This window comes from Epinephelus moara, chromosome 5 (genome assembly GCF_006386435.1).
Source record: "Epinephelus moara isolate mb chromosome 5, YSFRI_EMoa_1.0, whole genome shotgun sequence".
Classification (NCBI taxonomy): domain Eukaryota; kingdom Metazoa; phylum Chordata; class Actinopteri; order Perciformes; family Serranidae; genus Epinephelus; species Epinephelus moara.
Genome location: NC_065510.1, coordinates 14506258 through 14518207, shown reverse-complemented (window position 1 = coordinate 14518207; position 11950 = coordinate 14506258). Strand labels below are relative to the sequence as shown.

The 11950-nt window shown below is 42.3% G+C and overlaps 1 protein-coding gene across 1 annotated transcript in view; it reads left to right on the top strand.

Annotated features, from left to right (window-relative positions):
- dtd1 (D-aminoacyl-tRNA deacylase 1) overlaps positions 1 to 7241 on the top strand; it is a 21217-nt gene extending 13976 nt beyond the window's left edge. Inside the window, exon 6 of the mRNA XM_050045038.1 lies at positions 4550 to 7241. The gene's annotated coding sequence lies outside the window, so the exon portion shown is untranslated. The remainder of the gene's footprint in view (positions 1 to 4549) is intronic.
- Positions 7242 to 11950: the final 4709 nt, after the last annotated feature.

Genomic DNA, 11950 nt, shown 5'->3' with positions numbered 1-11950 from the left:
AAGGCTGTACACACAACAGTAAGGCTATAGACATTATATTCTATTCAGGCCGGCAGAACCAGCAGCGCATCAGCTCTACAGTGCACGGCACTGCTGATTAACCATTTTATTGCAGCACAGAGTGTCTGCCAGCAACCAATTACTTGCAGAGGAATCACATTTTTTTGTGGTTTGAGAGCAAAGATCTGGTCGCCGCTGTGCCAAACTCCGCAATACAATTAGGTCCGAAAAAACCCCGGAGTCCGCCTCTACAAAAACTCACCCCCCTACCTGTAGAGACCAAGAAAGTTTTTTGTTATTTCTACTGTAAAGCTGAGCATTCTGACATGTGTGTCTATCATGGATGTATCAAGAGACTTGGATATGTTGGGAGCACGACCCTGTTCATTCCTATGAAAGTTGCTCAGTGGTGCATGAAGCCAAAAAAGCTCTTCATCTGTGGTGAGAAATCGCCCAGATGATCGGCACTGCCTCTGCATTAAACCGGCTACTTCCGAATTAGTGCTCCGCTAACTTAATTGGAGATAAAAAGATTTGATCTCGCAGCTCCTCTATACTTTCCAAATGTTACCTGACGAAATGGATCAAATCTAGATAGTGACACAGTGATTTCATGGGGGTTGTCACATATGTCTCTTTTCCAATGTAAGTCAATGGGAAAAAGTCTTTTTGGGCCCAGTGGCATCACTTGATAGAGGAGTCCACTATTTGGCCACTACGAAAATTGGCTTCAAAGCACAGTGCACCTCCTGGAGGCCTGGGGTCTATGGATATTGACTGGCTTCTGGAGACATCCTCAAGTGGCCATCTTAGGAACTGCAGTCTTTTGCACATCAGCATTTGTTTCATTTTTCAGCCCTGGAGGTTGCCATGTGGGGAAATGAATATCACAGACTCCATATCTGAAAAAGGCTTTATCCTCTGTTCTTCTTTTTTTATACTACTCATTTATAAATGTAAAGCATTATATTGAATTAAAAATTTGTTTCTATTAGCTCAACTTCATGGCAGATGTGGCAGTTGGACTGAAATTTGTAAAAAGAGAAATGAATACACAAGAAACAATAATCAGGAAATGTACAGGTGTGCCTTTTTGCACACTTTTTTTTGTCTTTTGTGCTGTGAACAAATACAGTTGCCCCCACAAATAGTTCTCTCCCATTAGTTATATTGGTGTATTGTGTAATATGGGAGCTTAAAATGTGCAGTGAAAAGAGAACAGCAGTGTCGTTCACATTCACCTCAGCATCTCTGTTTTTCCACTGCCCCTTTTCATGTCCGTGCCCGCTCTGTTTGATATTGTTGACATTGCAGTGAAACTCAGCAACGCTCATGAGAGACAGACCTGTTTGTTTCTCATTCTGTGGCTCATATTGCGCGGATGAGGAGGGTTTGGGGTTGCTGTTATTTGCCTTCAGTATTTGTTTACCCGTGCAAAAAAACAGAGGAGTTCTGGGAGAATAGAGACGGGGAGGCATTGAGTCAGCTCCCTCCGTGTCCCTTCTGCTGTCCCTGCTGAGGCTGCTGCTGGCTCCTGTGGCACAGCTTCTCTCCCTGTGTGAACTCTCTGGCAGGCACACACATTCATGGATACGCCGTCAAACTGGCACTGCAACCGCACTTTAACAGCAGCCATACTTCCTGCTCCTCTGTCCACACGCATTGTCTGACACCAGTATGAACATTTTAAATTCACCAGTGTGGTGGGTTGCATATTTGTTTTGTGTGGTGCTATTTTGTCTGTTTTATAATGCCTCCATAACACACACACGCGCGCACTGTCCGATGTGGGATCTTGTAAGCCCGTAGTCCCATCTCATACTCTTCTACTGCAGGGGGCCCATGCTCTGTAATCCCCAAGTGCATGTTGGGTAAGACATGGAGGCTTCAGCACCTCGTTACATAACGCCTTTTTGTCTGACAGAGAGCCAGATCTGGGGAGATGGGAGAAAGAGGGGGAAATGAGAAAGAAGAAGAAGCAAATTAGAAAGAAAAAAAAAGTCTGAGAAGTCAGGAGAGTTATTTGGTTTTTCATCTCAGCAGGGGAGTGCACACGCAGCATTTCTGGAAATGTGTACGCTGTGGTGGGAGTAGAGGTGGGAGAGGCAAATTTGGATGTAAGAGAGATGTCAGACACAGCGGCATGCTTGCTTGGCTTTGTGGCTGTGTGTTTTAAAAAGAGAATTGGTGTTCCCGAGGTTTGCTTTGCATGACTTAAACATGAGCAGCGTGCACTTTCCTCCGACTGACTAATTTGTGGCAGTCCTCCATTATCTCCTCTGGTCTTTCTTCCTTCCTGTCTGCATGTTCTGACGCTGATATTAACAGATTACGCGAAGGTCTCTGCTGCTTAGCCGGCTGCTGTGAGAAATTTCTAGCCCACATCGTCAAGTGTTGTTCTGTTTGCAAACTAACTATCACAGACCATTTTTAAATTTTTATGTGGCTGCTTTCACACTGTTGGGCCTTTTTTATATTTAATACACCCCACAGTCACATTTCTTTTGTTTTTGAAAATCTGCTGACAAACAGTAAAATGCTTATTCCAATTTCCCCTTGGACCAGTTTTTATGACTGAGTTTGTATTTGTTTACCTGAAATAGCTCTGTCTGAGGCCATTTCTCTCTAAAGCTGCACTAAGCAAAGTTTGTAGTATTTCACAATGGATCAAATGACTGTTATGTTGAAGTTGTCACTCGTTGTGACAAACCCACAGCAAATTGTAACCAGACTTTACAGTTCCCTGTTTTAGTGTCTTTCAGCCCATTGTTTTAGTTTCCCCACCCTCAACTTTGCTCACAGAAACAGAGAAACAAAAGGACGGTGAATACTGGACTTGCACTCTGAAGTTGAACATAAGTGATGCTCCCAATCTGCTGAATGTGTAAATAGGTGTGCTACTGCAACTGTTTGCTAACATATTTGTCATAACTTGAAAATATGTTGATAATGTGTTTTTGTAGCCTGTTCAACTGCCCTCAAGTGCCCCCCAAAATCAGTTAATGCAATGAACTGTGTTATGTTTGGAAAAATAACACATTATTCTTACAAATGAAAAGGGCCATGCACATCTTCAGTTTCTTTTCTCGATAGGCGCATGAGAGTAAATGTTCATAGGCAGGAGAAGAGAGAATTCCTGCACACTTTTCGTTAATTGCAGTAAACTTTATTTCATAAATACGTTTCGGTCTATAGACCTTTTTTTTAGGGGGATGTTCAATCTCAAAAAAAGGGTGTGCATCATTTTGCGAAGGTTTCTGGGTTGAACGTTTGAGTGTTTCTTTGAAACAATGTCAATTAGTGTGCAACAGGCTTTGTCAGTAAATAAATGTACAGTAGATCTCTCATATTACCCTTATACTAAAATCCCTTCATTGGCTTCCTTTTGAGTTCAGGATCCAGACAAAAATTCTCATTCTTACTTACAGAGTTTTACACGGTCAGGCTCCCTCTTATGTGGCTGAACAACTTCACCTGTATTCTTCAGCTTGCTCTCTTCGATCCAATACCTTACATTTGTCGTGTATCCCTCACACTCGCCTTGAGACATGTCGTGATCGAGCTTTTGCGGCTGTAGCCCTTAAATTTTGGAAGCTCTGCCTGCTCTCTTACGATCCGCTGACTCTGTGGTTTCTTTTAAAAGCAAGCCTGTTGCTACAGGCGTTTGGGTAACCTGTGTTTATCAGATCTGTGTTTTATTCATATTTTGTGTATTGTTGTTGTTTATTGTGATTTTTTTTCTTGTGCAAATATTTTTGCTAGTTGTGCACTTTCAACTTCCTGGCTCACAGGTCACTTTGTCTTATGAAATGAATTAAACCCCACCCTACTCAAAGGCAGTGTGCTTGGGTAACACAACAGGGTGTTCAGCACACCACCATTTTCATTTAAATGAACATTCTACTATGTTTAGCTAGGGCTGAATTGTAGCCCTGGTAAAGCATAGGAAAAAAAAATCTATCTAATCTAAAGTCATCTCTTTCAAAATGACAATTATAATATTAGGTTAATGGTAAATCTAAGGGTAACATTAAATTAAATGGCCATATTCAATCATATATTAGTAGGAATAGAAAATAGGAGAAGAATGTATGAAAAAAATGTGAATATAGAAAAATATACAAGATGAAGACAATGTGCAAAGATTATCCAAAAAAATAAACATTGCATAACAAATACCCAGGGAATAGAAGATAATTCATCATTAGAGGATCAATTTATATATCTATATATCATTTCTCCCTCTTTTTGGATCTTCACATGGCAGACATTGTTCCCAAAGGTCTGAATGATGAGCTGATACTTAAATATGATGCTGTGAATGTTCAATGGGATCTGCAGTGACAGATTCCTGTTGCGAGATTTAATGTGTTTTTGTATATTTATATTTTTTTTCTTACAACTTTTTCCTGTTTTCTATTCCGACTAATATATAATTGAAATTGGCTGTTTAATTTTGATACCTTACCTAGGTGATTATTGATTAATGACTGTACAAATGAGACGAGCCTGAAACCAAAGTGATTCTCTTCTGTTTCCTTTTGTGCAGATGTCAAACAGGGGACAGAACAGTGAGCCCAGTTTCCTCAGGAAGGCCTTAATCCTCAGTGACTGTTACACCGGATCGTGGACTGTCCTCCTTCCTTTGGGAATCAGCAGGATTCTTTTTGTCTGTCGCAGAGCATCATCCCCTTGCTGGTGTCCTTGGCTTCTCTCCTCCAGAATCAGACAGGACTGGCTCGGTGTAAAGTCTAGCAAAGTACAGTAAATAAGCAAAGTCTAACCAAAAGACAGTGCCCAGTTTTCTTAGATTGATGAGGGGAGATTGAACAAGGGTGCATAGGAAGGGAGCAGACATCAGCAGCTCTGTGTTGGGTGGCAGAGCAGCTTTCTGTGCTCTCTTACTCTGTCTTTTTCTTACAGCCTCTCCGTGTTTCTACCTCCATCTAGCTCTGCCTCTGTCTCTGTCTGTCTTTCTCTTTCAGAGTCTCCCCTGCCCGTCTCACTCTCAGTCCGCTGTCCCCACTTAATCTCTGCTTAGAGACATGGCACCAACCCTGGAGTATAACTCAGCTCCAAGTCCTTTGCTTATGGTACAGGCACAAGAACATCAGGACAGTGATATCAGTTACATCAGAACATCAGTAACAGCCATATGACTGCCACATCTATTGCACCCGTGACACCTCAAAATTGATATACAGTCGTTTCATGTATAAAGTGTATCTTTAAAGGTTGTTGTACCTATTTCAGTGGACTGTTTTAAAGGTTCTGTATGTGACATTCAGGGCATTAGTATAGCAGCAAACCACTATAGAATAAAGTCACGCTACCTCTGTGTGTGTTTTAATCCGAGCTTCTCTGTGGTTTGCTGTGGTAAGCCCGTCCGGCTGCACATGCATGTTGGTGCATGTCTGTTTCCTACTGGCTAGCTCATTGCCTCGCTTTACACTGCACTCATGTGGCGTTTACCACTGATATCAGGTTGGCATCACTGCGGAAGCTTTGACACCAATAGTTCTGTCAGCATTGTTGTTGTTTATCACTGTTTATGGAGCTAGCACCGTTCGCTTCCAGCCGCCGGCTCAGCCACCTCCATGTTGAGAACCATGTGCAGCTCATATGCTCTGAATTTCGCATTGAGCCCCTTCAAGGTTCAACTGAAACACAGATCTGCTCTGTAAGTCTCTACATATCTAGCTTAGCAAACAAGCATGCATCTGTCATGGAGTGAGGGCCATGCTAACATCAGTTAGCAGGCCAGCTAGTTAGCTTAATAGCTTATAAACGTACCTGTAAATGGAAACATTGGACAGTTTGGATGCAAAATGCTGTTATCTTTACTCGTCAATACACTTGCCAACAAAATATTTGTCCTTAGCTAGTAACTAGGGTTACCAACAGAAGTTTGTTTGCATTGTTTTCTCTGCGGTTGCTGCTCTGCCCACTCACTTGTGAATCAAACACCTACACCGACTAAAGAAGCATTTCTGATGTACGTATCTTACATATTTAATTCCTTCAGTGTTTTAAAGAATATTGGCAATGCATTTAAAAATCGCTCTCACATGAAAGACCTTTGATTGTCTTCAAGGTTTTATCTTTCATATTTTACTTGTAGATCTTTGCTTTATTTTAGTTTTTACTTGGGGATTTGAGCATGTTTTTGGGGGTTTGTTATGCTATTTCTCTTACTCTTTGCGGTTACCATGTTATGTTCATTTAGTAACTTTAATTTTACTGTACAGCACTTTGGTCAACTCTGGTTGTTTTTTAAAAGTGCTCTATAAATAAATTTGATGATCTTAAAAACATACGATAGTTGTGATTTCAGTTGGACCTTAAAAAAGTAAAGACCGGAATGTCTTTAGACAGTTGCCCCACCAGACCCTCACAGAAGAAATGATCGTTTTGACTGCGGGCAGTATAGACTATATATAAAGATGGAGGGCATGACAGCTACTCAAAGGTGAAGCCAAAACGTCTTGATCGCCCCCTGGTGGCTGGCTGCAGTAGATGCCACAAACCCAGCCACCTCCATGTTAGCGGATAGGACATAGTCCAAACTGAGAGCTCAAAGTAGCGTCAATTTTTTTTCTAACAATGGTTTCTGTCATTTTAGGTCATTCTTATTGAGTTGATTTATGTTGATTTAAGTGTTTGTCTTTCTGGTAAGTTTGGTTTTAATTAGTTATTTGATGCTATAAAAAGGGGGTTTGATATATTTATTGATAGCTGTGTGTGTCAGTCGACGTGTTTGCGAGTGAGTTGGGCCGATGGTGCTGAGTCAGGTGGGACCTCGATACTGCAGCTTCACTTCCCGATCACTACTGCACAGACTCTGGCTCCAAAAGTGCAAGATGGCACCAGCTGTATCCAGGATATTTTGGCTTCATTTTTGTACAGTTGAAGGAAGTGGAGGCGCTTCTTCCATCTTTATATACCGTCTGTGGAAGGGAGGGACAGTGCCACACTGCTCACTTCAGCTGTAGTCAATTTAATGTCTAGGATCGAGTAGTTTCGTCTCTGTGACTACGAGTCAGTTTATCTCACTTACATGTACTTTGCCTCTGTGGAGAGGAGCCAGCTGTGCTTCACCATTGACACCAGAGTGGACGGGCGAACTCTGGCCTCACAAAATCACATCCACTATTTATTAATGTTTTTGATTATAACGCTGTCCTTCTGTCACTTGACAGATCTGAATGTATTCCATTTTATAAAGAATGTCAACAGAGAAAGTGATCCATGCTGTGTTTCGTGTGTTTTTCCACTGTCGTCTTCTTCTTGTTTGGTGTGATGCAAATGCAGGGATGCTTGTCCTTATTTCTCCTGTCAGCATCACCACCTGGCCCGTCTATACTGTCCCAACTTTAGCTCCTTTTTTTTTTCGTTCAGCAAGCTATTCTTGGCCATACCATACCATACCCCCCCACACCCCCTTTCTCTCTCCCTCTGTTGGTGCTCAGCTGAGGTTTCTCCATGTTGTGGTGGAGAGCAGCAGGCGAGGGAGAGGAGCTCACGGACTTCGGAGCTCTCGGAGAGGAAGACATGACCCAAATATGTCTGCTAGCTAGCCAGCCTTAGTGCTGCTTCAAAATTGGGTGAGAACTGCAGCTCTCCTCTGCAATGACTGCATTGTGATCCCAATGCCAGACAGGCTTTACAGTAATAGAGGAGGAAGTAGAGTGTGGGGCCTTGGATTATTGATGTACTGTACCACACATCTGAGAGGGCTGCAATTGATTACAGCTGTAACGGGGTGAGAACAGGGAGTGTTGAGCGGGGCAGATGTACAAGGTTTGTCTATCTATGGAATCACCTGCGTATGTTTGAAAGCGGCGCGGCTGTTTGTGTGCCTTTGTGCGGACACGCTGGGCTGCGGGGCAGGGCAGTGGGCGCGGTGTCAGTCAGACATGGGAAAGTGGGTTAAATTCCAGGCATTCTCTTACATCTGAAGCCACACTGTTTCTGGTTTGTCTTCTCTACAACTTATCTTACATCTTGTGCGTGTGTGAGAGTCCTTTGCCAAGCCCACTGGCTATGGAAAAACAATTTAACTGGATTTAATTTGTCGCCCTCCCTCCTCCTTCCTCTTGCCTCCTTCCCCTTGCATTTTTTTTTCTTCTTTTGTGTGCCTCTGAGAGGTTGGGAATTCATCTTGTTTGGTAACTCCATGCACAGTTCGAGCTCCCTTTGCAAGCGAGACAGGGCAGGTTTCATGGCAGCTTTAAGATCTCCAGTCACGTAAAGTTTTCTTTCCATAAATGAGGCTAAAAATAGGTGTGCTTGTCTTATTCAGCAAAAACATGCACATGGACACGTGTGGATTATTTTTCTTTGATAAATGCTGCGCAGCTCTCAGTCACATCTCTTGCTTTGCTTCCCTTTCTTGTCTTTTATTTAACCACTCTGAGCTCCACACTCCTAAGGGTTAAAAAAGCACAATGAAACCAGTTGCCTAGAGCCCCAACCACTTTTTCCATCCTTGCTGGAAAGTGTCCAGTGCTATTTATATGAAACCTCAGGCCCGACAATCAAGAAACCCACTTGGCCAGAAGAAAGTATTATCCATTATCCTAAAGTTCTGCTTCACTCAAATCGTTACACAGATGGCAGACATGCTGTGGAATCTACCGTCTCTGTTTTGTGTACACAGATATGCAGCGAGAAGGTGTACAAGCAGGCACAAGTGAAATCAATCCATATGACCTAAACTACTTTAGTGCAGCCAAAGAAAATACTACACCTAATCTGTCCTGGGCTTGATGAATGATTTGCTGCAGTGAGAGTTCCTGCTCTTATTTTAGACCAAATATCTGAGGAGAAACAGAGAGACTTGTTTAGTCATGTTCACTTTTGGCTGAGATATTGATGTATTTTGGAACGATAACATTACTATTGCTATCATTTGTGGGAGATGTACTCGGCCTGGAAAGCGTCGCTGTAGCGTTTGGCTGCTGCCCACAGGATTTGTGTGTTTTTGAATGGGTGAGTTGTGTTAGTCCAAAACACCTAGTGAGGTTACCAGACAGCTGATGCAGCTCCTCAAACAAAACTTTATATTATTCAGCCTCCAGGTTCAGACTGCTGCACTGTAAATCAATAAAAGACATTCCCAGAAGAGGGCAGTGAAAGGCACACATCTTTTTTCACCTTCAGCAAACAATTTCCAATTTTGACCCCCCCCCCCCCTTTTACTTTAATTTCATTTGAGTTGAACACACTGTATTTTATTGACATGCTGTTGTCAAAATTTAGTCGAGCCAAATAAAAAATGAACCATATCTTAAATAAGGACAGTTTGTGCTTGAGGCATGCTTGAAATCACTTTTTATGTATTCTATATTACACTATCTTGTCAATATACTTCAAGTGTGGTTTGTACATGAACTCACGGTGCATCTTGTGACTTTTGTGAATTCAAAATAAAACATATATAAATGAAAAATAGGTGGCCTGTGACACAATTCCAAAAGAATACCACTGTTGCTTTGTGTCTGCTGGATGGGTCAGTAACAAGGCAGTAGTTATATACTGGGGGGACACACACTCTTCATTATTCAAATATGCTCAATGCCCCCTTGCATTGCAGCTTGGGTCCACATTAACTTCCTGTCAGTGGCACATTCAATGTCAAAACACTCTGCATAGTTTTGCTATGGTTCCTGGTTTCCAACTAGCTCTAAGGTACGTTTCCTCTCGTTTGGTGGGCGTGTCAGAGAAGTTACCCAGTCAGCAGCCACATGTGTATGAATAAATGTCTAGTTGCTGTTGTACTTTTATATTCTTTTATATTTCACACTTGCTTTGGCGATGTAAACATGTTTCCCAGGCCAATAAAGCCCGTTTAAATTGAACTGAGTTAAACCCCACCTTTCTAAAGGGCAGTGCGCTTGACCTCACACAACAGGGTGTTTAACACACGTCTATTTTGGTTTAAACAATGTCCTTCTCTGATGTCCTTCACATACACTGCAAAACATTTCAACAGGAAACACAGAAGGAGCCATTTAAAATGTTCATGTTGTCAAGTTTGGCATGAGGACATCACATGTTGGGTTTACTTGACCTTATACTGTATTCTGCATAACTAAGACTTGTTCTTGTTCATGGAAGCTTTTTTGCACCAACTAGTCGTAGTAAGTGCACAATACACTTATCCATGTAAAAACAAGATGGCAGCCATCTCTGCCAAGTCAGTCTGCAGCCAATCCAGACACAAAAGTCGACAAGGTCCAAAATCTGATCACATTTTATGGTTGAAACTTATGATAAATAATGTTTGTAGTTTGATATGACAACAAATTTGCCCAGTTTTAGGAACAGTAACAAACTAAGACCTGTTAATGAGGAAGTACTTGTCTGAGGACATTGGGATTTTATTATTGTCTCGTTTGAGGACACTGGGACTTAATTATCACTGACAATGTTTAGGTTTTTTTATGTACAGATACAGGTCCTACTGATGCTAAATAGCTAGGAGAAATTAATGCATACCAAACAAAAGTTCGGGTCTCAGGAGGAGATATTGATGAAAATATACATTTAAAAAATGCTATGCTATGACAGGCAACCACACACCACCGTCCACAACAGAAAATGTAATCATAAATGTATTTAACAAAGTGCCATCATTATTATTAGTACAATTTCTAGTATTAAGTGGGGATCTCAACAGGCTGGAAAAATTACAACCCGAACCAAACAGACCCAAGTAAGCTGAAGCTCAAACCAGAAGCCGAGATCATCATAAAATACTGAACCTGGTCCGACTTGTTGGGCTTTTTGGGACTCGTTGGGCGTGGGGTTGAGATTGAGAACTCAAGTACTACGAAGCCTGACTATGGTGCCGAATGTGCTAGGTCCAGCACTGCCTCCATGTGTTGACTCCATGCCAACGACCCTGTGGTCTCATTTATAAACATTTCATTTGTGCAAAACGAGGCCTGAAAGAGGCGTACGCCACTTCCCACGCAAAATTTGTTACCTTTAAAAACAGACTTACTGGGAGAAACTTTGACCCATGCTGACGAACGTTTTGGAGACGCAGATCGTGAGGTGGAAGCCTGACTGTGGAAATTGTTAAGTATTTTTTGGCGCACACCATTTTTGGCTTTTTAGTACAGATCCTACGTATTGTTTTATAAACAAGACCCCAGGTCAGTCGGCTTTGCCAACATGTACACCATGTTAACTTTATGAGATAAAATGTTATCGTTGAGTGTGGTCTCACTCCAAAGTCATCGAAATCTGGCGCTCTGGCAGTGACTTGCGGCATCAGAAACCAACGAACAAAGGCGTCCTTCAAAGTTGGCATTACACGCGGGTGGTTGCCATTATAATTTAATGGTGCTCGGCGGTGTCAGGGGGAAACGCGGCAGGACAAGGACGAAAATTAGGGCGGAGAAAGTCTGACTGGGGTGGGTAGGTCCAGGAGACATTGACTTTCACTTGACATGGCGTCTCAGAAAGTCAGCAACCAAGCACACATGGTACCTTGCACTTCATATGTGGACGTGGAAGATCCATGACCAAACGTCCATATGTGTCGAGGTCAGAGCGAGAATGTGTTGCATGTCATGTTTGCAGCCTGTTTTAAAGGGGTCATAAAATCTCCTAATGCAGCTTTAATCATGCTCCACCTTAACACTGACTTTACATTCAGTAACATAAACACTAAAACATAAATAAATCCAGTGTCACGTGGGTTTATATTCCTCAAACACACACACTAAAAGCATTTCCCAGTATATGAACATACAGATTTCTGACCTGGGTTTCACTTCAGTCAATGTGAGCGTGCATGCCCACGCGCACCCTCTCGCGCTCTCCCCGCGTCTCTGTGCCTCAGCACTCAGCAGACGGACGCCTCCATGGAGGGCTCGTGCAGCAGTCCTCCGCCTTACTACTTCCAAAGCCACATTCGGACATGACTTAAGAGGTTAAA